This window comes from Periplaneta americana, chromosome 9 (genome assembly GCF_040183065.1).
Source record: "Periplaneta americana isolate PAMFEO1 chromosome 9, P.americana_PAMFEO1_priV1, whole genome shotgun sequence".
NCBI classification, from domain to species: Eukaryota; Metazoa; Arthropoda; class Insecta; order Blattodea; family Blattidae; genus Periplaneta; species Periplaneta americana.
The window spans coordinates 4,366,115-4,390,368 of NC_091125.1; the positions used below are offsets into that span (position 1 = coordinate 4,366,115).

The 24,254-nt window shown below is 37.0% G+C and overlaps 1 long non-coding RNA gene across 1 annotated transcript in view; it reads right to left on the reverse strand.

The window, feature by feature from the left end:
• LOC138705735 (uncharacterized) overlaps positions 1 to 24,254 on the reverse strand; it is a 49,550-nt gene that overhangs the window by 13,136 nt on the left and 12,160 nt on the right. The window contains exons 2-3 of the long non-coding RNA XR_011333741.1: positions 20,293 to 20,412; positions 18,074 to 18,180 (exon numbers count right to left, since the gene is read on the reverse strand). This is a non-coding gene — a long non-coding RNA (uncharacterized lncRNA). The remainder of the gene's footprint in view (positions 1 to 18,073; positions 18,181 to 20,292; positions 20,413 to 24,254) is intronic.

Genomic DNA, 24,254 nt, shown 5'->3' on the forward strand with positions numbered 1-24,254 from the left:
TCAAAATTATTTTTAGACATGAAAAATACCATGTTTTTAGGTTAGTTAATACTTCTAGACGATTTGTAAATGGTAACCAATAGAGCTTCCTTGCCACGATGGCATATTCTCTTGCTGTGCCATACATTAAATGAATATCGGCTAATTCAACATTAGAGAGAATCCTTCCATTACGTCAAGCGAGCTTCCTGCAAGTTTAATGGCCTTCAACTGACTGAGGAAGAGTTCATGCTGGAGAACATATGATTGCGTGTAGTCTAAACTGACAGGCGTTTCATAGTATTATCGCCGCACTCTCATGGTTAATATTCGGCAGGTCTTTGAAATTTAATTGCATTATTGTTTTCAATTTCTTATGTCGCCGCTCCAATCACTCGCCTCAATTTCAATATTGCAACCAATAAGCTGCTTCCATTATTAAATGACACCTACTTGTCTAATCCACGTGGACTAAAACCGAGGTTGCAATGTCTTGTGCTCAGGACGAACATTAAGGTATGTAATTAAAAATTATTATTAAGAGTTATTATTAAGAGTTATTATTAAGAGTTAAGAATGTAAACGTACTCGTATATGAAATAATAATAATAATAATAATAATAATAATAATAATAATAATAATAATAATAATAATAATAATAATAGCCATTTAACAATATAACAAACTAGTGCTTATTCTTATCCAGGAAGTAGACGTGACAACGTGATGCTTAGAGTGAAACCTACAGAGCAGCAATCGGTCGGCAAAATTATGTTTTAAAAGCACACCGCACGTTATTGTATGATGCTGACATGTTAAGTATGCGGCGACAATACTATCATTCATAAAACATCATATCGTGAATACATAAAAACACATTCAGTGGCGCCAACTTTTGGAAAACATTGGGTGGGCTCAAACACTGGAGTTATAAGTTAAAATAAATAAAGCCCATAAATAATAATGATAATAATAGTTAATAATAACACGACAAATTATTGGGTAGACTGGGGCCCTATGCGCCCATATAAGTTGGCGCCACTCACATTACAGCAAGGGAAACAGTAAATAGAGCGTTGTTTTATAGGAATTTTTCTTAAACAAGTATCAATATAATATTTGCACATATATGGTACCCCTGACACTCTATATAAAGGCATTCAATAAAGTTAACAGAGAAAACCTACTTTCAATTGTACATAATGATGGAATATTGTACAGATAATTAAGAATATATCTAAATTATACAGAAAGAGAATAATTGTCTGTCAGATTGAAAACCTGTTAACCGAGGACTATGACAGGGATGCAGAATGTCCACCCTTCTGTTTATAATCTACACGAACACCATAATAAAATGCAGCAGAGATCAACCAATTACAAATAGACTGGAATTTCGATACTACTATTTCATATGCCAATGTCTGAAGGACGTGAAATACGACAAGGATGCCTTCATCACCTACCCTGTCCAACATCTCCTTGGAGATTTTAGTGAAGAACTGTTTTCACGACATAGGAGGGGTGATAGTAGGAGGAAGAAGAATAAAGTATACATGATTTGCTAATGATATTCCGTTCTTAGCAGATGAGGTGGTAATACTAAGGGATATGCTACTGGAGCTAAATGACAGCTGTGTGCAGTATGGGATGAAGATAAATGCAAACAAGACGAAGACCATGGTTATAGGAACAAAAATAAAGAAGGTAAACGTGCGAATACTAAATGAGGCAGTAGAGCAAGTGGACAGCTTCAAATACTTGGGGTGTACTATAAGCAGTAACATGAGCTGCTGCCAGGAAGTCAAAAGGAGGATAGCAATGGCCAAGGAAGCTTTTAATAGAAAAAGGAGCAACTTCTGCGGACCTCTGGAGAAAGAACTAAGGAAGAGACTAGTGAAGTGCTTTGTATGGAGTGCGGCATTGTATGGGGCAGAAACATGGACATTACGACGAAGTGAAGAGAAGCGAATAGAAGCATTTGAAATGTGGATATGGAGAAGAATGGAGCGTGTGAAATGGACAGACAGAATAAGAAATGAAGCTGTGTTGGAAAGAGTGGGTGAAGAAAGAATGATGCTGAAACTGATCAGGAAGAGGAAAAGGAATTGGCTGGGTCACTGGCTGAGAAGAAACTGCCTACTGAAGGATGCACTGGAAGGAATGGTGAATGGGAGAAGAGTTCGGGCAGAAGAAGATATCAGATGATAGACAACATTAAAATATATGGATCATATGCGGAGATTAAGAGGAAGGCAGAAAATAGGAAAGATTTCAAAATGCTGGATTTGCAGTGAAAGGCCTTACATTTGGCAGAACACTATGTAATTTATATATATTCATATGCCAATGTCCAGGTACAGTAATACTTGCGAAATCTGAACGTGGCCTACAGTTACCATTATAATATAATGCAGATAAGGTAGGTAGTACTCTCATATATGCCATGAGGTAGAGCTCCATGCGTTCTTTGCCTCAGCAGAAGAATGAGGTTGTGTGGTTGGCAGCATGCTGCGACCACTTTTTTTTTTTTTACTCAATTTGATAGCAGGCTGAGTGAACCTCAGGGTCGTTCTGGGAATTTAATGACGAGAAAATCTCGGCACTAACTGGGACCGAAGTCGGATCTTCCAATCCTTAGCCAGCTGTTACCAATTGAGCTACATGGAATGTACTTTGATATGAAAATTTCATTACACAAAACTAAAGTGCTTGCTTTAAAAGGGAGGAAACCAATAACTATAAAAATGTGCCTAGACAACAAATTATTAGAAAGGATAAATACCTTCAATTACTTCAGTTATTCATTATCATCTTGACATCTAAAATAAAAGTAGCTATTGCATTTATAAACAGTAATATAGGTGAACACACGAATCAAAATTTATAAAACTCTTGTCCGATCAGTTCTGTCTTATATGTGTGAGACATGGACGATTAGAATACCAGACTGCCCAAGAATAACTGCTTGAGGGATGAATTGCATGAGGCTTACAGCAAGAATAACATAATGATATCCGTATCATTAGGAGACTGAAGATATACTGAAAAATCCGGTTTTACGATATGTAAAGAACCAAAGACTGGGTAAAACATGTTAAAAGAATGGATAAATTAATATCGCATCCCTAAACAAATTCTGCAGTATGAAAGAGGATCTACTGGTCACATGGCTGAGAGATGGACTGATGAGAGACCATAACAAACCACTTGGTAACTGCCTATTCTTGTTGTTTAGTCAACTGTCCGAAGACAGGTCTGGATCCCACAAGTGTCTCCAATAAGATCACTCATGAGACAACTAAGCCAGGAAATAATGGAGTGTGGTGGCCAGTTCCTTTTCCTCTCCATTGCATACATCGCTGACTAGTATTATCGCCGCGCTCTCATGCTTAACATGCCGGCATCATACAATAACGTGCGCTGTGCTTTCAAAACATAATTTTGCCGACCGATTGTTACTCTGTAGGTTTCACTCTAAGTGTCACGTTGTCACATCTACTTCCTCGATAAGAATAAGCACTAGTTTGTTATATTGTTAAATGGCTGTTATTATTATTATTATTATTATTATTATTATTATTATTATTATTATTATTATTATTATTATTTTATATACGAGTATGTTGACATTCTTAACTCTTCATAATAATTTTTAATGGCATAGGGTAGACTGTATAGTGATTGACCACTTAAGCCAATGAATCATAAAATAATGAGATGTTGCAAAACAGTGATAATTTATTGAGGTAATTTTAAAGACATTGGGTCAAGTGAAGATTCAAAAACAAAACAGAATCAATAAATAAAAGAAAAAATATAATTTTAATGCAAACGTAAATTAAATAAACACAAGTCCACTTTTACAGTCATTGACCGTCTACTGCACAGTTATTGACCACACATGTACTAGCGATTGACCGTCTACTGCACGGTTATTGTATACCAGCTTATTAGTGATTGAACAACACATTTTCACAGTTTTCACTTTTTTCTTGTCTGTTTCGTTTCTCTTGTTTTGGTCTTTCTCATTAACAACTCTTCTCGCTCCCTTTCTTTCATCTCTTATTCGCTTCCTTTCTTCTCTTGCCTCTTCTTCCATCTTTCTCTTTTGTGCCTTATCAGAAGCAAGTGCGTGCCATTTCTCCGATGTTATTACAAATGGCGTACGTTCACAGTTTCGTTTTCCCTCTCTCTTTGGGGTACCAGGCCACTGTAAGATTTGTGCAAGTGATGAGTCTTGGCTCTCAGTGTTGCTAGTACTCGGTCTAGATTCTTCAGTACCTATGCAAACATTGGATATAGGATCTGAATGATTCGACAATTGTGCTTCAGCACTAGATTCAGGCCTGAGTTCACAGAAAATAGTGTACAGGAGCTCTGTAGAAGTTGGATCACTGCCTTGTATACAATGTCCTTCAGCTTTCATGGCATGAAATACATCAAGTTTTTCTGAACCGACAATGGCACTGAAACGTTCGAATGTTATGCTTTTTTCTGCTGAATCGTTAGCATGATTAGATGTTTCACATGACTGTGTCTTCTCACAGTCTTTGCCGACACACTTGCTAAAGTCAACAGCATCGGGATTCCATGGAAAAAGTCCTGTAGAACGGAATCCATTTTGGATGGTTTGCTTACTGAGAGAGTTACTAATAGCTTTCTGCAACAGTGGTGCTACCAGCTGTCTTGTAACTGGCTCGTGTTCATGTGTTTGACGCCAACGACGAACTTCTTCTATCCAACCTCGTTTGAGAGGTCAGAACGCAGAGACATCAGCTGGCTGTAATATTCTTGTAGCATTGGGATAAAGAGAAACCAGAATAATTTGCAGTTCTCTACACAATTGACTGACATGAAGAGTAAGATGAGTCTTATGCCCATCTACGAACAAAATTATTGGAAAGGTATTTCATTTGTAACTAAATAAGGACACAAAACATTACCTAAATAGTCATAAAATACCTCTGCAGTCATCCATTTTCACTCCGACCTACTCCCCAGTTCTTAGGTACAGTTCTCACAATATTGGCAAGTATTCTCTGATAAGGGTAAATCAACATTAGTGGAACCATGTCACCCGAGGCAGAAAAATTGAATACGCATGTAATGGCAGATTTAGCTTGTCCAACATCATTTTCATAAACATTTCGAGCGCCCTTTGGTGCAAGAACGATTTTGGAAGATGGACAAAGTAAAAAATTTGTCTCATCTCCATTGAACACACGATGAGGGTCTTTCAGTATATCAAAAACCCCTTCCTCTTTTAGTATGTCACCAACACTCTCAAACCAACCTCTTATGTTGGATTCTGAAACGCAAGAGCTAGCTCCTTTGACAGACTCAGGTGTACGATTTACAATTTCTGGATGACGCTTTAGAAAAGCCCTGTACCAACCATCTCCAGGGCGATTGTTAATAAAAGGTGTTTTTAGACCCTTCTCTTCAACATATTCTTTCACACTGTCAAAGACGTCGTCTTTTCTACGGGGAAATCCCTTCCGGTGACAATCAACTATCCATCGTACCAGAGTATCTTCTTCTTCACCCAGCACTGGGCGAGGACCAAGCGACACTTTTCCTTCAACGGGATATTTTTTTTGAACGCTATGGTTGCTTTCGGGACACCAAACTTCCTAGCAGCTTCATTTAAGCCAATTCCACTGCGGACAGCTTCTACAGAGTTTCGTAAAGCTTCCCCTGTATAATGCACCTTACCTGGCTTACTTACTTACAAATGGCTTTTAAGGAACCCGAAGGTTCATTGCCGCCCTCACATAAGCCCGCCAGCGGTCCCTATCCTGTGCAAGATTAATCCAGTCTCTATTATCATATCCCACCTCCCTCAAATACATTTTAATATTATCTTCCCATCTACGTCTTGGCTTCCTCAAAGGTCTTTTTCCCTCCGGCCTCCCAACTAACACTCTATATGCATTTCTAGATTCGCTCATACATGCTACATGCCCTGCCCATCTCAAACGTCTGGATTTAATGTTCCTAATTATGACAGGTGAAGAATACAATGCGTGCAGTTCTGTGTTGTGTAACTTTCTCCATTCTCCTGTAACTTCATCCCGCTTAGCCCCAAATATTTTCCTAAGCACCTTATTCTCAAACACCCTGAACCTATGTTCCTCTCTCAGAGTGAGAGTTCAAGTTTCACAACCATACAGAACAACCGGTAATATAACTGTTTTATAAATTCTAACTTTCAGATTTTTGGACAGCAGACTGGATGATAAGAGCTTCTCAACCGAATAATAACACGCATTTCCAAAATTTATTCTGCGTTTAATTTCCTCCCGAGTGTCATTTATATTTGTTACTGTTGCTCCAAGATATTTGAATTTTTCCACCTCTTCGAAGGATAAATCTCCAATGAACGACCAGTCACTCTAGTTTGCGAACATTCACTTTATAGTGATTGACCACGGGGCATTTTTATATCATATAAAAGCTTTTACAAAATAATATTCTGTGGACGGAAACCTTATACCTTTTCTCACACTATGAGTATAGAGACGAGCACCAGAATTATTGTATCCTTTGCAGAAAAAAGAAATTATAGCACGCATTATTCTTTGCAGTTACTCTAGTTACTTTTGTTTACGTTCAGTTGCACTTCCATTCGATTTCAGTCCTCTCAGACAACAGACACTAACTCAGTGGGGTGAACAGCGACTACTAACCACAAGTAAGGGTTGTTGCTAGAGGTATATGCAGCACAAAGTGAAATCAAGGTCGTTGTTTATTCACAATATGCTTGAAAAAAGGATGCGGTCAATCACTATCTAGTTTACCCTACCTTAATGTTCGTCGTCAGCACAAGACATTGTAACCTCGGTTTTAGTCCACGTGGATTAGACAAGTAGGTGTCATTTAATAATGGAAGCAGCTTATTGGTTGTAATATTGAAATTGAGGCGAGTGATTGGAGCGGCGACATAAGAAATTGAAAACAATAATGCAATTACATTTCAAAGACCTGCCGAATGTTAACCATGAGAGCGCGGCGATAATAACATATTAAACTAGTCACACTTCAGATGTACGTATATAGGCCAATCAATTGTTCTTCCTGTGACACATATCATCAAGGGTCATTCCATGCGAAAATGAATTTTCAGCAAGGGCATGTAATCCACCACCACAGAGGTATTAGGTTTGACACACTCTAGACTGGAAATATCTGACTTCTGAAGTCGTTTGCTGAAGTATGATAGATTCTGGAGGACTTGCATCACCTGCAGTAATTTACAGAACAGCTCATCATATCTTTGCACAGGAATGACTCAGAGCATCTCTTTTTTTTTTAATTGTTCATAATAAAATGGGGGAGTTGAACATAATTACAAATGAATGAAATTTGTACTTGTTGATGATAAAATTGGTAATAATGGTTAAAAATAGCAATTATAAAATAATTTTTTTCAAGAATTACCATACCCCATATTGAAAATAGGTACCTCATAATTTCTTCATTAGTTCATAAAAGTAAGTACTTTAATTGGAATAAAAATGATTTTGGAGAATTGAAAACCGTTCACATAGTGGCATAGATTATAATGAAGGCAGGAGGTGAGGAGTGCAGAATTCTCATTTTAAAGTTCCCTCCATTATTGCTTTGCAGAGTCCTCTATGCTAAAAACCTTTTTGTGAACTGACATTCTGTTTGTGTTTGTAACTTGAATAATATGTTATCTGCTACAGTTGAGAAGAAGTGAAATTTGATGAACAATATATGACTGTCACAGTGTAATGACACATGGGGTCATTTAATTTAAGGTAAGAACATCTCTCAAGTGTTTTTCACAAAAATAAAAATAACATAACCTCAAATATATGATCAGGAAATATTCAAGTAACTAATCAGAAGTTACATTGGGAATTGAAATATACATTTAACTTAACACTAAAATAGTTTCATGTATGTAGATCAGAATGACTGACATCTTTTTTTATTATTTTATAAATATGACTCGCGTAGGTTAAAGTGGAGTCATGCAGCCAGTGCACAATTGGCCAGTTCACCTCAGAAAACTGCACAGGAAATATTCACGGTATTAATGTTTTATCGAAAGAGCAGCAACAATAAAATTACTGTTATCGAGAACCGGCATCTCTGAGGCAGAAGAGATTTCCCAAGCTGCTATCTGTCTCCATAAGTGAATCCTATAGAGTCAAAATCTCCTACATTCACTTTCACAATTAAGGGATTTCGACAATAACCGATGGCAAATAGAGAGAATTTTCAACCTAACAGTGACTTTTAACAAACATTTTGCTTTAAATTCAGTGGCTTTTTGAATTGAAACTATACATATCATTAGAATTCATTCTTAGCGAACAATGTGTGTCCATAACTCAACTATGAACAAAATGGTCTTTAAGGGGTTTTGAATCTAGGGAATTTAAGTATTCACTACGTGCAAAAAAAAAAAAATGTTCTAACATTTTTAACTCTCACAAAAAGAGCGTCATAGCTAGATTGAGGGAGATATCCGTAGAAGTGGTCATATCCCTGAAAAACAAAGGTATTCAGGCTATTCCTAGCAAGAAACTGTGTTCCACTTGCAGATAGAAAGCGGAAATTATTATTTCTGAAGCAAGAAGTTCTGATGACATCACCAGCACTGATGATCAAATCTTTGAACAACAAAAGGAAACTGTAAATCAGTGGTCGTCAGCACTCACTGAAAAGGATAAAGGTTAAAGAGAGCAACGTGATATGCCCCATCGTGCAGCAGGAAGCGGTAGAGAGCATACCTGGGAACAGCCATGGATGCACCATGGTGCAGTCTCTTCTCCGTGGGTAAGAGACGCTAGCCCGAGGGTGCAGTGTGCTGATGACCGCTGCTCTAAATGAAAGTCTAGCAATCTTGGGCATTTCTCCAGTTAAAATGCATAGTGTGGCTAAACATAGCACAGCAGTTAGGGGGGAGGACAAGATACTTCTGCTCTGAAAGCCAAAATATGTAAAGTTGTTGTGGAGGCAGTTCATCTATGGATAATTGTGCAGTGCTTGGGAAAAGTGGCATAAGTCAGTTTCCACAAACATTTTTTGATAATTTATTGACAACTTACGGAACATCTGCTCGCTTGGGAAAAGAGACATAAGTATTTCCCCCATTACAATAATTCATACAGAAGAAAATCAAATCGACATAAACCAGTGTGAAAACAGTTTTTTTTCCTTCTCCTGTAAAATTAACATTTTTCACTTGTGCCACTTTTCCCGAGCACTACAGAATTCTGACCAGGAAAGGCTAAAATCAAGTGATTTAGCTGAAAAAGCCCACGCACTAAATGGTTGGTTGAACTGTTGAAAGTGAAACTGGAGATTTTAACATACAGAGAAAAACTACAATTGCTGACACTATTCCCTCACCATGGACAAAACAGAAGATTATAGCTACTTTTGATGTCACTGATCATATGGTGCTACAGAGTTGGATTGGAGTGGAAAACAAGGTGCCGGTGCAGGTGTTACGTGCTGTCTCTTCTCACTTTATAGATCTCTTGGATATGGAACAACAAGTTTTGATGGTGAAATCATTGCAATAAGCGAAAGTCTCAGGAATCTTCTATGCCACATCAATAAATTTAGGAATGCAGTTATATTGTCAGACTCCAAAGCAGCTATTCTATCAATAGTCTCTAAACACACACCTTCATCTCAAACAGCAGAAATAACTAAAATGCTCTCTCAATTAATATCACTCAATAAAAGAATTGTATTGCAATGGATACCATCCCATTGTGGAATCCTGGGAAACGAGAATGCGGATGCATTAGCAAAGAAGGGCAGCACTGCTACTTACAGACCTGTTACTATATCTACGTATTACTCTGTGAAGAGATTTATTAAATCTACATACTTAGACTTCAACAAACAAAATTTGATAACACAATCCCAAGGGAAAGAATGGAACTCTCTGCATCATAATCCACAGTTAATTCCCGATTTACCACGAAAATCGTCTGTAGCTGCATTTAGATTGGCAACAGGCCATGACTGTTTGGCCAAACACCTGCATAGAATTGGAATATATCAGTCCCCTAACTGCCCATTGTGCAACTCAAACCAAGAAATGGATTCGGAACACCTCAAAATCTGTGCTTCAGTGGCTGGCCACGATAATAGCTTTGAAAAATATTGGAGTGCAAGAAGTCAAATGACTTTATTGTCAAACACCTGGCATTAGAAAACAACAGAGTCGGACTGTGTTTAAAGAGAAGGGCATATTAGATCTTCCAGAAATAAGAAGGGGAAATAAGTTACCAGATGACACAATCAAAAAAGTTAACGACTTTTATTTAAATTCTGAATTTAGTCGGAAAAAAGATAAAGTCAGCATTGCAAGAAATGTTTACCAACAAAAGCAGTTAAATAATTGACATAATGGCGATCTTACTCGTGTTAATTGTGTAAGCATGTGCGGCTTACAGCTGTTTCGGTCCTACTTGACACCATCCTCAGAGCCTTCTGTGTCTCGGCGTCATCTCAACTTCGCTGCCAGTTGTGTGGGTGCGTTCGTGTGATGAAGAGTTGTGTCAAATAGATGACGCCGAGACACAGAAGGCTCTGAGGATGGTGTCAAGTAGCACCGAAACAGCTGTAAGCCACACATGCCTACATAATTAACAAGAGTAAGATCGCCATTTAATCAATTATTTATATTCAAGTGTTAAAAGTATTGTACGAAAAATTCAACATGGAAAAGCAGTTAGTTGTTTGTAATTGGAGGAAATTGTACGATGAATTTCGGAAGCAGTGCCCTAATTTGAAAGGGTTTTCAATGTTCTGCAGTCTAAGACCTAAACAGTGCATACTGGCAGGCAGACCAGGAACTCTTTCAGTCTGTGTCTGCACAGTGCATCAGAATGTCTGATCTACAACTGGAAGGAACTTACAGTGAATGACCTTATTAAACTTGTGGTATGTGATGTGGAGGCTGTGTGGAAAATCAGTTCGAGAAGAATCTCTTATACAAAAGCTTGGTGACTATGATCATATTATAGAGGAGTACCAACAGACAGAATGGATTTGACAACAGTTACCTCTGTCACAACGGAGTTCAATGGAACACTCACAAGCAAACTGGAAAAGTTAATACCTCAGACGTACATTGCAAAATGTCAGTCAAATTACCTAAAACACCGAAAAGAGAGAGGCTATAAATGATGACACTGCGATAATGCTGATGGAAATTACTCTTTTGTCATCCAAGATTTCTCTGGAACATGGTTACTGTAGTCTGCATACTATATTGAAGAAGCTGAGACCGGATCAAACAGTTTCTGATATAATACATTATGTTCCTTTCATATTCAAAACGCAGAAATTAATACTGCCCTAACCAAGGAACATGATACCAAATTTGAAGTACATAGAATATTTTACAGATGGTAGTGCAGCTCAGTATTATGTGCTACCACAGCCATGACTTTCAGGGCCTGGAATGCATGTGGTCATTTTTTGCTTCAAGCCATGGCAAATCACCCTGTGATGGCATACATGGCACATTATAGCGCCTCACTTCAAAAGCAGCCTACAGAGACCCCTCATAGAACAAATCATTTCAGCTGAAGCAATGTATACTTACTTACTGACTGGCTTTTAAGGAACCCGGAGGTTCATTGCCACCCTCACATAAGCCCGCCATCGGTCCGACGCTACATAGAAGTTGTTATAATTTTTTTTTTCTGGCAGAACATTTTGGATCTGTGTTCCAGCACCTTTATTGTTATATTTTTCATCATGGAACCGAAATATGTGTGAATAACTATGTTTTTAATATAATTTTTATTTGAATTCTGCTTAGACCTTGAAAATCTTAGTTGGACGAAAAGGAGGTTAAAAACGAAAAAATTCCTGTGCAGTGAATAATAATCATCTCCCCATCTGGTATAAAATATTCTACACAGAGTTTCACTACCTTTCCTCCAGAAGAAAAGCATTGGTTATTATTATTATTATTATTATTATTATTATTATTATTATTATTATTATTATTATTAAAAAGAAATGCGTGTTATTATTCGGTTGAGAAGCTTTTATCATCCAGTCTGCTGTCAAAAAATCTGAAAGTTAGAATTTATAAAACAGTTATATTACCGGTTGTTCTGTATGGTTGTGAAACTTCGACTCTCACTCTGAGAGAGGAACATAGGTTAAGGGTGTTTGAGAATAAGGTGCTTAGGAAAATATTTCGGGCTAAGCGGGATGAAGTTACAGGAGAATGGAGAAAGTTACACAACGCAGAACTGCATGCATTGTATTCTTCACCTGACATAATTAGGAACATTAAATCCAGACGTTTGAGATGGGCAGGGCATGTAGCACATATGGGCGAATCCAGAAATGCATATAGAGTGTTAGTTGGGAGACCGGAGGGAAAAAGACCTTTGGGGAGGCCGAGACGTAGATGGGAGGATAATATTAAAATGGATTTGAGGGAGGTGGGATATGATGATAGAGACTGGATTAATCTTGCACAGGATAGGGACCGATGGCGGGCTTATGTGAGGGCAGCAATGGACCTTCGGGTTCCTTAAAAGCCATTTGTAAGTAAGTATTATTATTATTATTATTATTATTATTATTATTATTATTATTATTATTATTATTATTATCGTCATTCTATATTATTTTGTCGTAACAGCCTGTATACTGTCGTGATGGTATAGGCGTAGGGAATTGGTGGCCCAACAGTCGTCCGTTAGCAGACCATGAATGCGCCACTACAATAGTGGCCTGGCGGTGGTCCCGTCAGAAACCTACCATTTAATTCTATGTATCGTGACGAGAAGCGCTACTTTTAGTGGCCACCACCCACTCAGTGTGTCTGCAGCACGACTGATTCTGTGGTCATGGCTGTCTCTGAAGGCCTCCATTTAAATACATTATTCACAGCGGCAGTGCGTTAGCAGTGCCCTTGTCTGGAGGGACTCTTAATGAGTAGAGCATGTTCATGGACTAAATTATTAAAAAATGACGTATGAATTTTAAGGGGCCGTGACACTTACAAGGTTGAGAACCACTGAGTTAAACCACTGAACTGCTACTTCGCCTGACTAGCCTGAAGATCCATAGTCCAAAGAGACTTGAACCTCTATTGTTTGTATACATGTGCCGTATTCAGTGAACCTTGTTTCCAATTTTTCTCTATGGGTCAGGCTGTAATATGACATTAATTTTTCCAGGCTTTATCAATAATTCTCAGGAAGTTTCACAATGTAACAAAATCAAAAGTTTGGGCCCTATATAGAGCCTAATTAGTTGAAATGCATGAAACTAATAAAATGAGTTGTATTGCAAATTGAATTAATTAAGGGTACTGAGACATGACGACTTGTCTAATTAGCAAATGACATACAGGCCCTACTGAAGCATTCCTATGCCACAGGTTTACGAAATTTTTACCATGCATTAAACAATGCTTATAGTAGGCTAGCTTCTGATGAAAAATTAAGTCACTTATCCCCAACAGAATATTTATAGGGTGCCCCCAAATATGGTAATTAGAAAATAAATTGTTACGCATAGTTCATCACTTAGGTACACATATCTCATAGCATTTTAGTCTATATATATAATATAATTAGAACAGCAGTCATCAGCACAGAGCACCCTGGGGCTAGCGTCTCTTACCCGCGGAGAACACACTGCACTATGGTGCACTCGTAGCTGCTAGCGGGTATGCTCTCTACTTCTTCCTGCTGCACAACGGGGCACACAGGATGGCTCCGCTTACCCTTTACCCATTTCAGTGAGCGCTGATGACCACTGAATTAGAATATATCCTATGATAAAATGAGTGCACTATTTTCTTAACTAAATTAGTGAATTAAACAATTTAACTTTGCACAAACTTAATGAATATCTTAATACAGATCAAAAGACTGAAACGTAGTAATTGCTGGGGATCTAAACCTCCCAAAAATTAACTGGAACAGGATTTCAGATACAAATTCAGACGCATAGACTCTTGTTAATGAATTGATCTGGTGCAGCGTTTCTCAAACTTTCTTGAGGTGGGGACCACTTTTTGAAGTAGAAACAGTTCCGCGGACCACCTTAATCTTGTTCCTTTCGAAATCAAATTTATCATTTTCATAGCGTATTTTAATACCAGTATATTTATATTTTAAAATTGAATTAAGATTCGGTACTTTGGTCCTCTGTTATGATTTCGGGTGGTCCCTGTCTGGGTTACAGACGCGACGCCAGATGTGCAGGGAAAAGCTGTCGAGAAACTCCACGTATATAGTGCTTTAAATCCCTCTTTTGTTGCTGAGAGTAGAGAGGGAAGTCGATAGACGGGTAGGGTAATAAATTTCATAAAATGTCTGTACTGGGAGAAAAAGTGAAATTCGATTGCCATGTATCATTTCCAAACTCTGAGATTTTAAGCTACAGTGTGATACGCAATTCGTTCGAATTTTATTTTTTCTTCTGTCTTTTTTTGAAGGACCATAAGGGCAGATCTCGAGGACCACAGGTGGTCCGCGGACCATAGTTTGAGAAACGCTGATCTGGTGTAACAGTTTCACCCACGTAGTAAATGGCCCGACGCGTGACAATGCCCTCTTAGATATTTACCTACTAAGACCTGTCTCGTCCACTGTTATGGCTGAGGGGTTAGCGAGTCTAACTCCGAATCCAGCAGTCCCAGGTTCGATTCCCGGTCAGGACGAGTTGCCTGGGTGAGGTTTTTTCGGGGTTTTTCCCTCACTCCTAACTTTATCAGGCGATGGAACCCCACTCATCTTCGTCACTTCCTTTCCTCCCCCGTCATTCTTTCCTCATCATCCCGTTTCTGGTTTTACAGATCACTCTACAGGCAGCATCCCGAAGCTGCAGACTCTCTCGACCGGCCTCCGTGGAATGTAGTTCAGCGATGTTGGATGGCTTCTGCAATGGCACCCGAGGTGGACCTACTCGGGGAGGAGTTTCACCTCGGACCGACAGGGAGGCCTTGGGGCAAGTTTCCGAAACAGGAATGGTATATGGATTCTGTCGGCTGTAGGGACCGGTCGTTAATAGAGTCATGTGGTTAGGGTGGTGCACGTAGGGGATCTGTGGCATGCAACTCATTCCATATCGAGGGTTAGCGCAATAGATCTCAATAGGTCACAGTGCTGGGCCATCCGTGCCCCCCTCAATTAAATTTCATTCCATTCCAAGACCTGTCTCTCTCTTTGTCAACTCTGAAAGTCCTCATAAAATAAGTGATCACAATAGCGTTTTATTAGAAATAATCTGGGAAGACACAGTAAATCCTAGGTCAAGTCCAGTGTCTGTCTGGAACTTCAACAAAACCGATGTCCATGAATTACAACAGAAGCATGATGACTTTCTAAGGACTGAAGGAAATATGCAGAATGTATAGCATAAATTTAAGAGTATAATTTCCGAGGCATTAGTAAAATGTGAACCTACTTACTTAATTACTGGCTTTTAAGGAACCTGGAGGTTCATTGCCACCCTCACATAAGCCCGCCATCGGTCCCTATCCTGAGCAAGATTAATCCAGTCTCTATCATCATATCCCACCTCCCTCAAATCCATTTTAATATTATCTTCCCATCTACGTCTCGACCTCCCCAAAGGTCTTTTTCCCTCCGGACTCCCAACTAACACTATATGCATTTCTGGATTCGCCCATATGTGCTACATGCCCTACCCATCTCAAACGTCTTGATTTAATGTTCCTAATTATGTCAGGTGAAGAATACAATGCGTGCAGTTCTGCGTTGTGTAACTTTCTCCATTCTCTGTAACTTCATCCCTCTTAGCCCCAAATATTTTCCTAAGCACCTTATTCTCAAACACTCTTAGCTTATGTTCCTCTCTCAAAGTGAGAGTCCAAGTTTCACAACCATAAAGAACAACCGGTAATATAACTGTTTTATAAATTCTAACTTTCAGATATTTTGACAGCAGACTGGATGATAAAAGCTTCTCAACCGAATAATGACAGGCATTTCCCATATTTATTCTGTGTTTAATATCCTCCCTAGTATCATTTATATTGGTTACTGTTGCTCCCAGGGGCCATTATTCTTTATAATATACGTAAATGACTTATGCCAGAATATTACATCAAATGTGAGACTATTTGCAGACTACTGCATTATCTATAGAAAGATTGGAAATAATTCAGATGTGGATGCTATTCAAACAGACTTGAATAAAATTTATAGCTGGGCGTTAATGCATAGGATGAAAATAAATGGTTCTAAAAGTAAATCTATAATATTTTGTAAAACCCCAGAGGAAACTAGTCTAAATTACATAAATTAGCATTAAAGAAAAAATAAATACTGTAATTAACTTTTGAAACAGAAAAAAATGTAATACGATAATGTAATAAAATGTTCCAAGGTTGTATTATACAAAATCTTGTAATGTTTAAAGTAAAAATAATATCATGAGACAAAATGCTCAAGCAAAAATCAGCAAGTTGAGCTTAATAACATATTTTCAGTAGTGCAGTCTTTTTCACCGCAAGCAATTCCTTGTGTTATAATCCATATGCACCTTCTGCCAGGTTAATTTAGTTTCATAATCAAGGCCTTTTAAAATACCGCAGATCTTGCAATGCAACTGTCCTATCAGGAATCCCAAGGATCTTTCAACTAATAAATAAACCTTCTGAATTAACAGACCACATTAACTTATATTTGCCTCATGTCTTGACTTGAGCGTAAAACTTGAAAAAATCTTCCATTTTATAATGAATGATGAAACGTCAGATGGAAAGTGTAATAGACTCAGCAAAGATTTTTCAAATTAACTTAATAATTTAATTTTGAATTCATATTATTTCTTTCTATTGCTTTCAATAACATACTTGGTTTAATTGGCGTGCTATATGAAATCAGACATTCCTTGACAAATGTTCAAAGTAATTGTGACATAATAAAGAGTAGAAGATGTGAAACATATTTTTCTTTTTCATTGTTCTGTATACACTTTTTTCTTCATTGTTTGGAAAACCCAAAAGACTGACGCCCATAACAGTGTGAAGGGAACATCCTGCTTCATCGGAGAAAGAACTTTCCATAACTTATTTTGTATTTTGAAATTGTGGATACTATTTTATGGAATTGCACTTACGATTCGAAGACTGTAAGAAATTAAGCTTGTTGGCTCTACAAAATTTCGTAAGTATGTCAAAGATTTTCCAATCAATTCACTTCAAATTTTACAGAAGTGCTACCACAGTCTACTATATACAGTCACGAAGCTTGAGTTTTGAGGGTGCTAGAAACAATAGACTGTGACGATACTATTTTGCATTGCCTGTAACGAGGCGATATTAGCGATCCTAGTGGTGAGCAACTATCTAATGTTTGCATATTTACTACGTATTGAGCTGCGCGACTGTATATACTAGACTGTGGTGCTACCAGAAAATATTTGACAATAATATTCGTTTGAGGAACGAACTTCCTTTGTTATATAGTGATGAATTATTCCGAAACACAAAATTCTAAGGGACCTAAAACAAAAAGACATTTAAATTGTTATGCTTGCTTAGTTATGACTATGCCACCTAGTAATGTTTCTGTTGGAAGAAATTTCTAAAGATTGAAGACTTACTCCAGAAACTCAACATCTTTGGCAAGGCTGCCATCTTACCCAACATTTTCTTCCAGGAGGAATTACTGTGCATTCTTAAGGAGAAGCAACGCTCCTACGAGGACATAACAGATAAATTTGCTGCCCTGAAGGACTGGAGGATTAACAATCTACAAAAAGTATAGTGAGTAATATTAATAATTTTATTTCATTTTATGCATGAATTTGAACAATGTTTTGAACATGTTTTACAATGTTATAGCAATATAAAATATACAAGTGAACTTTTTAAGGTTGATTCTCAAGTAAGGCATACTTTAACGCGATAATTGCAAAAGCAAGTTTTGATAAAATCCTTACTATCCATGTAAATAATTTTAGGTCTCGCAAATAAACATGACACTCATCTGACGTAATCAGCAGACACATGACGGACAACTTCATTAAATTTAGTGTGGATTCACCTGAATTAAATAAGAACAAATGAGAACATACTCTCACCTGAAGTGGCTGACCAGTAGCAGTTGCTGAGTCAAGTCTTTCGGTTGCAGAAGTTGAGTGCAGAGTTATGGACGTGCACCAACTGCTCTGCAGGCCTGGCTTCGATACTGAAACACAACCATTTCTACCTTAGTCAATGTCAGTTAATTAAAACAAGCAATAGTATAACTAACTGCCTGAAGTATTCACAGACCCCTGGTATGACAATTATTGGTGTAACAGATTTTAAGTTGTTTATATTTTATGATTCCTTATTCTTTCTAGTTTCCAAAAATGAAATAAAATATTCATAACCAATTATTTTGCTCGCATATTTGCCTTTTGAGATGAAACGTCTATGTTCTACGTGCAACAGAGAAAAATTGTAATATTTTGACATGGAAAACAGAACCATCAACATAGACCAGTAGCTTCCAACCTTTAAGTGTCGCAGTTCATACTTATTTTTAAGGATCTCCTAAAATGTTTTGCATAATAATTAGGACCATAAGCGTGTTCTACTCGATAAATATTCACATGATATCCTGAAATAAGTTTTCTTAATAAATTGGTACCGGTAACATTATTAAATTTAGTTTTAGCTTTTGAATATACATACAAACAAAAATATTTTACGCTCTACAACTCACGGTTTTTTTTTAAATAATAATAATAGAACTAGTTCTTCAGGGTAACCATGAGGTTATCAATGGTACAGTTTACATTACCTTGCAACTGTGTGTTTTGAGAAGTCTGGTTCATTATAGTCGCAAATTCAGCTCAGCTCACTACAAATAATGCTCATGGCTTGTCAGTACATTTTTTCATAAATAAACTTCCTCGTATGTAATCGTGAAAACTTCGTAACTAATTCAACAGTTCATAGCATAAACACGCATAAAAAATGACTTTCATACTTCATCGGCGAGTCTATCGTGCTATCAAAAAGGAGTGCATTATATGGCAGTAAAAATTTTTAGCAGCCTCCCTATGGATATAAAAATCAAACTCAAAACATAAAATTATTTAGGATCAAATTAAAGAAGTAACTAATTTCTCATGCCTTCATTCTGTAGATGACTTTATGACATTCAACAACACTTCATGAATATTTCTGACTTGTATTAAATATCGTTACTAACCCCTTTTGTTGTACTAGTAGGCTATATTGTAAAACTCTTCTGTATATATTTCAACTAGACTGTGACTATAAATGAGGGGTTGGGTGCAAGAAGGGCACTTTAGAGGATGTGCCTTTTTTGAGTAAAATGCTTTATTGTGATCTCTGAACTGTTATGCATATGTTCACCAAGTTGTAGTTCAGTACTGTGATCATAGAGGTCAGGAGTACCCAAAATGTGAAGGCGTGCATAGATAAAATTATTACGGTTTGAATTTTCAACATCAATTTTCTCAAAACTTACATTTAAGAGAATGCCTTTCTTGCACTCAAATCCTCAATTAAGACTTTGTAGCAGCCTACTATTAACATTTTTTTATATGTTCCATATTCTAGTTGTGAAACAATGTACGAATACCACAGAATGTGAATAAATACAATACAATACAACATTGAATTTATTTTTACATTCGTTCTTCATGAAGACCAAAGAAAAAAGAAAATGTACGCTGGCTACAGGTCTGTCGATGCAAATTACATTTAAGTGTTGTATTGCAATTCAGAAAACACTGCATACATGGTCGTGCATTCAACCAAGATTGCAACAAGGTCGTTGAAGGAAACATGCATTTTAAGCTCGAATCAGAAGATACTCGTAATTCTAACAACTTTTCTTCTACTTTGACGAGCAAGCTATTTTTGTTACCGAGGCGGACGTTTCAGGCAATTGTAGGAAGGAAAACATTACCTTAATTTGAATGTTAATGACTCAAGATGTTTTTCATACTTCCAACGATATTGGACATGAGTTCAACATCAGTTCTTCCTAGAAAGTCACTCAAGATTGTGAAATGAATCGAATTCTCGACAACTCAGCGAGACCACAACTTCCTTTTCTACATTGTTGGTTGAATCTTATCCTGAACACTATCAAAGGTTGACCCTGAAAATTGAATTTAGACAATTTAAAGCACTAAAAATATCAAATAGGAAGGTAGGGCCTGTGAAATCATTCCTGTTAAACTCTGTGTTAAAAGTCTGACACAAGCAAAGAAATATTCCAGCAAGCTGAGAAAACTTAGTAGAACATGATAAAATTAAGTTTAATTCAAATACCTACCATTTGAAAATATATCTTCTTCCCGAGGAACCCTTTCGAATCATGCACAGACCCTTGGGGGTTCGAGGACCACAGGTTGGGAACCGCTGGTCTACACCACTCAGCCACCGCAGATAACACCTGTTGGATTTCATATGGTTGTTGGATTACAAACATTTTTACTAAATGAAAAGTACATTTTATGAAAATGGGATAGCAAGTGGTACATAAACCTGTATTGGCACCTTACATTATTAAATTGGAGTAAATCCCGAATTTAAAAGAAAACGTACAAATTAAACCAAACCCTTTATCTCTATTAAATATAGAATATAATCTAAATTTAACAGAAGAAATACTGAAATCAGAAGTAAACACTGAAATACTAAAACAATTGTCCTTAGAGACAATTAATATTAGATACCCTCCACAAAACTGGCTTCATTTATACACCGACGGATCCTTGATCTCCAGAGAACAAGGTGCCGGTGCAGGTGTTACGTGCTGTCTCTTCTCACTTTATAGATCTCTTGGGTATGGAACAACAAGTTTTGATGGAGAAATCATTGCAATAAGTGAAAGTCTCAGGAATCTTCTATGCCACATCAATAAATTTAGGAATGCAGTTATATTGTCAGACTCCAAAGCAGCTATTCTATCAATAGTCTCTAAACACACACCTTCATCTCAAACAGCAGAAATAACTAAAATGCTCTCTCAATTAATATCACTCAATAAAAGAATTGTATTTCAATGGATACCATCCCACTGTGGAATCCTGGGGAACGAGAATGCGGATGCTTTAGCAAAGAAGGGCAGCACTGCTACTTACAGACCTGTTACTAAATCTACGTATTACTCTGTGAAAAGATTTATTAAATCTACATACTTAGACTTCAACAAATAAAATTTGATAACACAATCCCAAGGGGAAAAATGGAACTCTCTGCATCGTAATCCACAGTTAATTCCCGATTTACCACGCAAATCGTCTGTAGCTGCATTTAGATTGGCAACAGGCCATGATTGTTTGGCCAAACACCTGCATAGAATTGGAATATATCAGTCCCCTAACTGCCCATTGTGCAACTCAAACCAAGAAATGGATTCGGAACACCTCAAAATCTGTGCTTCAGTGGCTGGCCATGATAATATCTTTGAAAAATATTGGAGTGCAAGAGGTCAAATGACTTTATTGTCAAACGCCTGGCATTAGAAAACAACAACAACATTATTAAATTGGAGAGGTTCACATAATATATATGATGGCTGTATATTGACAGTCATTGTAGAGTCCTTGTCTACTACAGTTGAGACATACAGGTCAAAACATATGGCCTACATTGTCAAAAGTCAAAAACATTAAAAATGGAAGGATTCGTACTACATCTAGCATTAATTTCCATGCCAAAACCTTTGAAAATTTAAACCTAGAAGAAAAAAATTAAATACCTTGCTTGGTGTAATGTGTACAGTCGAAATTGAAGGGTACCGGTGTATGGAGAGAATGAGCTTTGGCCACTTTTTTCCAAAAACGAGTTATGCATAGGCTACTGTGTGGAGTGTAGTTTAATTTGTACATATGAAGCACTGTGATATTGTGAACAGTGCTATGACAGATTTTGGATTGGGCATACAGGGAAAGACAGACTACGTCAAATTGCTCTCCTGAACAATTTCCTGAGCTCGTTCTTTCCATGTACCCTTCAATTGTTTTTGATAGAAGCAAAATAATTCAAAATTTAGAAAATGATCTCAACAGCTTAACAGTTTCTAATTTTTTAAAACCAGACCAGAAAATAAATATTATTAATCAATATATTTCCTCTGAATGAGGTTCTGGCTGATATATACATCTATTATCAGGCAGTACATCTCACTTGACGATATGTGTCAGAGGAAGAACAATTGTTTGTATGCATCTGAAGTCTGATTAGTGTAATGTGTAGCTAGTCGGCGAGGGGAAAAGGGACTAGCCACCCTAATTCTTTATTTCTTGGCCTAGTTGTCTCATAAGTGATGTCTTGTTGGTATCACTTATGAAGTTCAGACCTGTCTTCGGACAGTTGACTAAACAACAACCAATATATTTGGCCCAGTATTATTTATCCCCTACAAAGTACTCCATTCGATAAAATACCGGCTTCTTCCCTTGAAGATATTGACAAACTTCTTCGAGTGACAGTCAAACAAATACGGTAAATTGCTTTACCTCATGACGTGACTCAATTGAGACGGTGTCGGGTGGCGTTCCCGGGTAGCTCAGTTGGCAGAGCGCTGGTATGTTCAACCAGAGGTCCCAGGATCGATACCCGGCCCCGGAACATTTTTTCCCTTGAAATTATTCAAATCTGCTTTACAGGAAGCTTTACCTGAAAGACTAGATTTGCATAATATATACGTCACTGTGTGCGTTAACAGAAAACCACAATTCCAAGTCACACAGAGTTTGTGTGCACTCGATGTGGGTCTCTGGCGTTTTGTCAGCCCACGCGAGTTGTGTGGATATAAAGGGAAAAATTGAGACGGTGTCGGGTGGAGTTCCCGGGTAGCTCAGTTGGCAGAGTGCTGGTACGTTCAACCAGAGGTCCCGGGATCGATACTCGGCCCCAGAAAAATTTTTCCCTTGAAATTATTCAAATCTGCTTTACAGGAAGCTTTACCTGAAAGACTAGATTTGCTCATATAAATTGACCAACACATTCCTAAAATAATTACCCTATGTACTATGTAGTCAGGTCATTCAAAATATTTGTATTAATATATTGAAATGTTCACTAATCACTATACATAATAATTTGTATAATCACTTCTTGTAAATATCGTGTTACTGTTTCTATAATTTCTATTCAATATTCATTGTATGCATACTATAATTTTATATGTTCACGGCATGTGGATATATGTAACTTTTCAATTTTTGTTATCTGTATGTTGTTGATAAATATTTTGTTATGTTTTGGATCTTCATGGTCATTGGGACTGCCAGGCAGATGTCCTTGTCTTGGAATTAATAATAATTACTATCAAGTAAACAGTCCTTTAATCATTCGGTATTTAATCTTCAGCTCAATTTACTTTGTTTATTATTACAGGGCAAGAAACGCAATGTTGTGTTCTTTTTCTCCTGCGTGATAAAACCAAAGTAATTTGTGAAAAGCTATCTCTGAATCAATTTGAAGTACTTCAGCTATCGGTAAGGCCTACTGAGTTTTTGTAACTTTTATAATTTCCATTCTATCTTCTTGAATATTTTACATCAGTTAGATATTGCTGAAATACATGTGCAGATTTTTTTTTTTTTTTTCATATTTATATGTTAAAATATAAAGATAATCGATCTTCTAAAAGTTTAAAATGAATCTAAGACTTCCTATAATGAAATGGTGCATTGCTTTTTACCTGCACAATATATTTCATTACCGGTATTAAAAAAATAATTTGAACATTTGATTTTTTGGGGAGTAGGGACTTTTCAACTTCACTGCCCAATATAAAAATCACAGATTTCTTAATAACCGGTAATTATCATAAGTATAAATTAATTCAGCATTTCATGCACAGACCTGTTGTGAACATGTGTGCAACATTTCATCACTCTAGGTTTAGTCATTCAGCAGATATCTTATTTCTAATAAGTTACAATGTGAAAACTCTGATTTTCGGTAAAATAACTTTAAAGTTTATAATATACATTCTGAATTTAATCACTTATATGGGAGAAACTGAATTTCTGACTTAAATAAAGACATCACGATGAAATCTTCACTACAGTATTCCTCAAGAAAATGTAGATTTTTAGCACCATATTTAAAAAATGAAGAAACTGACCAAAATTGAGATATCATAAAGTTATTCAGTGATTGTAAGAGTTAAAAGGGTGTATCGAACAATGAATAATAATGTAACTTCATTCTGATTTGGAGTAAAATCACTTGAAACTTTATAATGTGCATTCTGCACATAATAACCACGTAATGGCA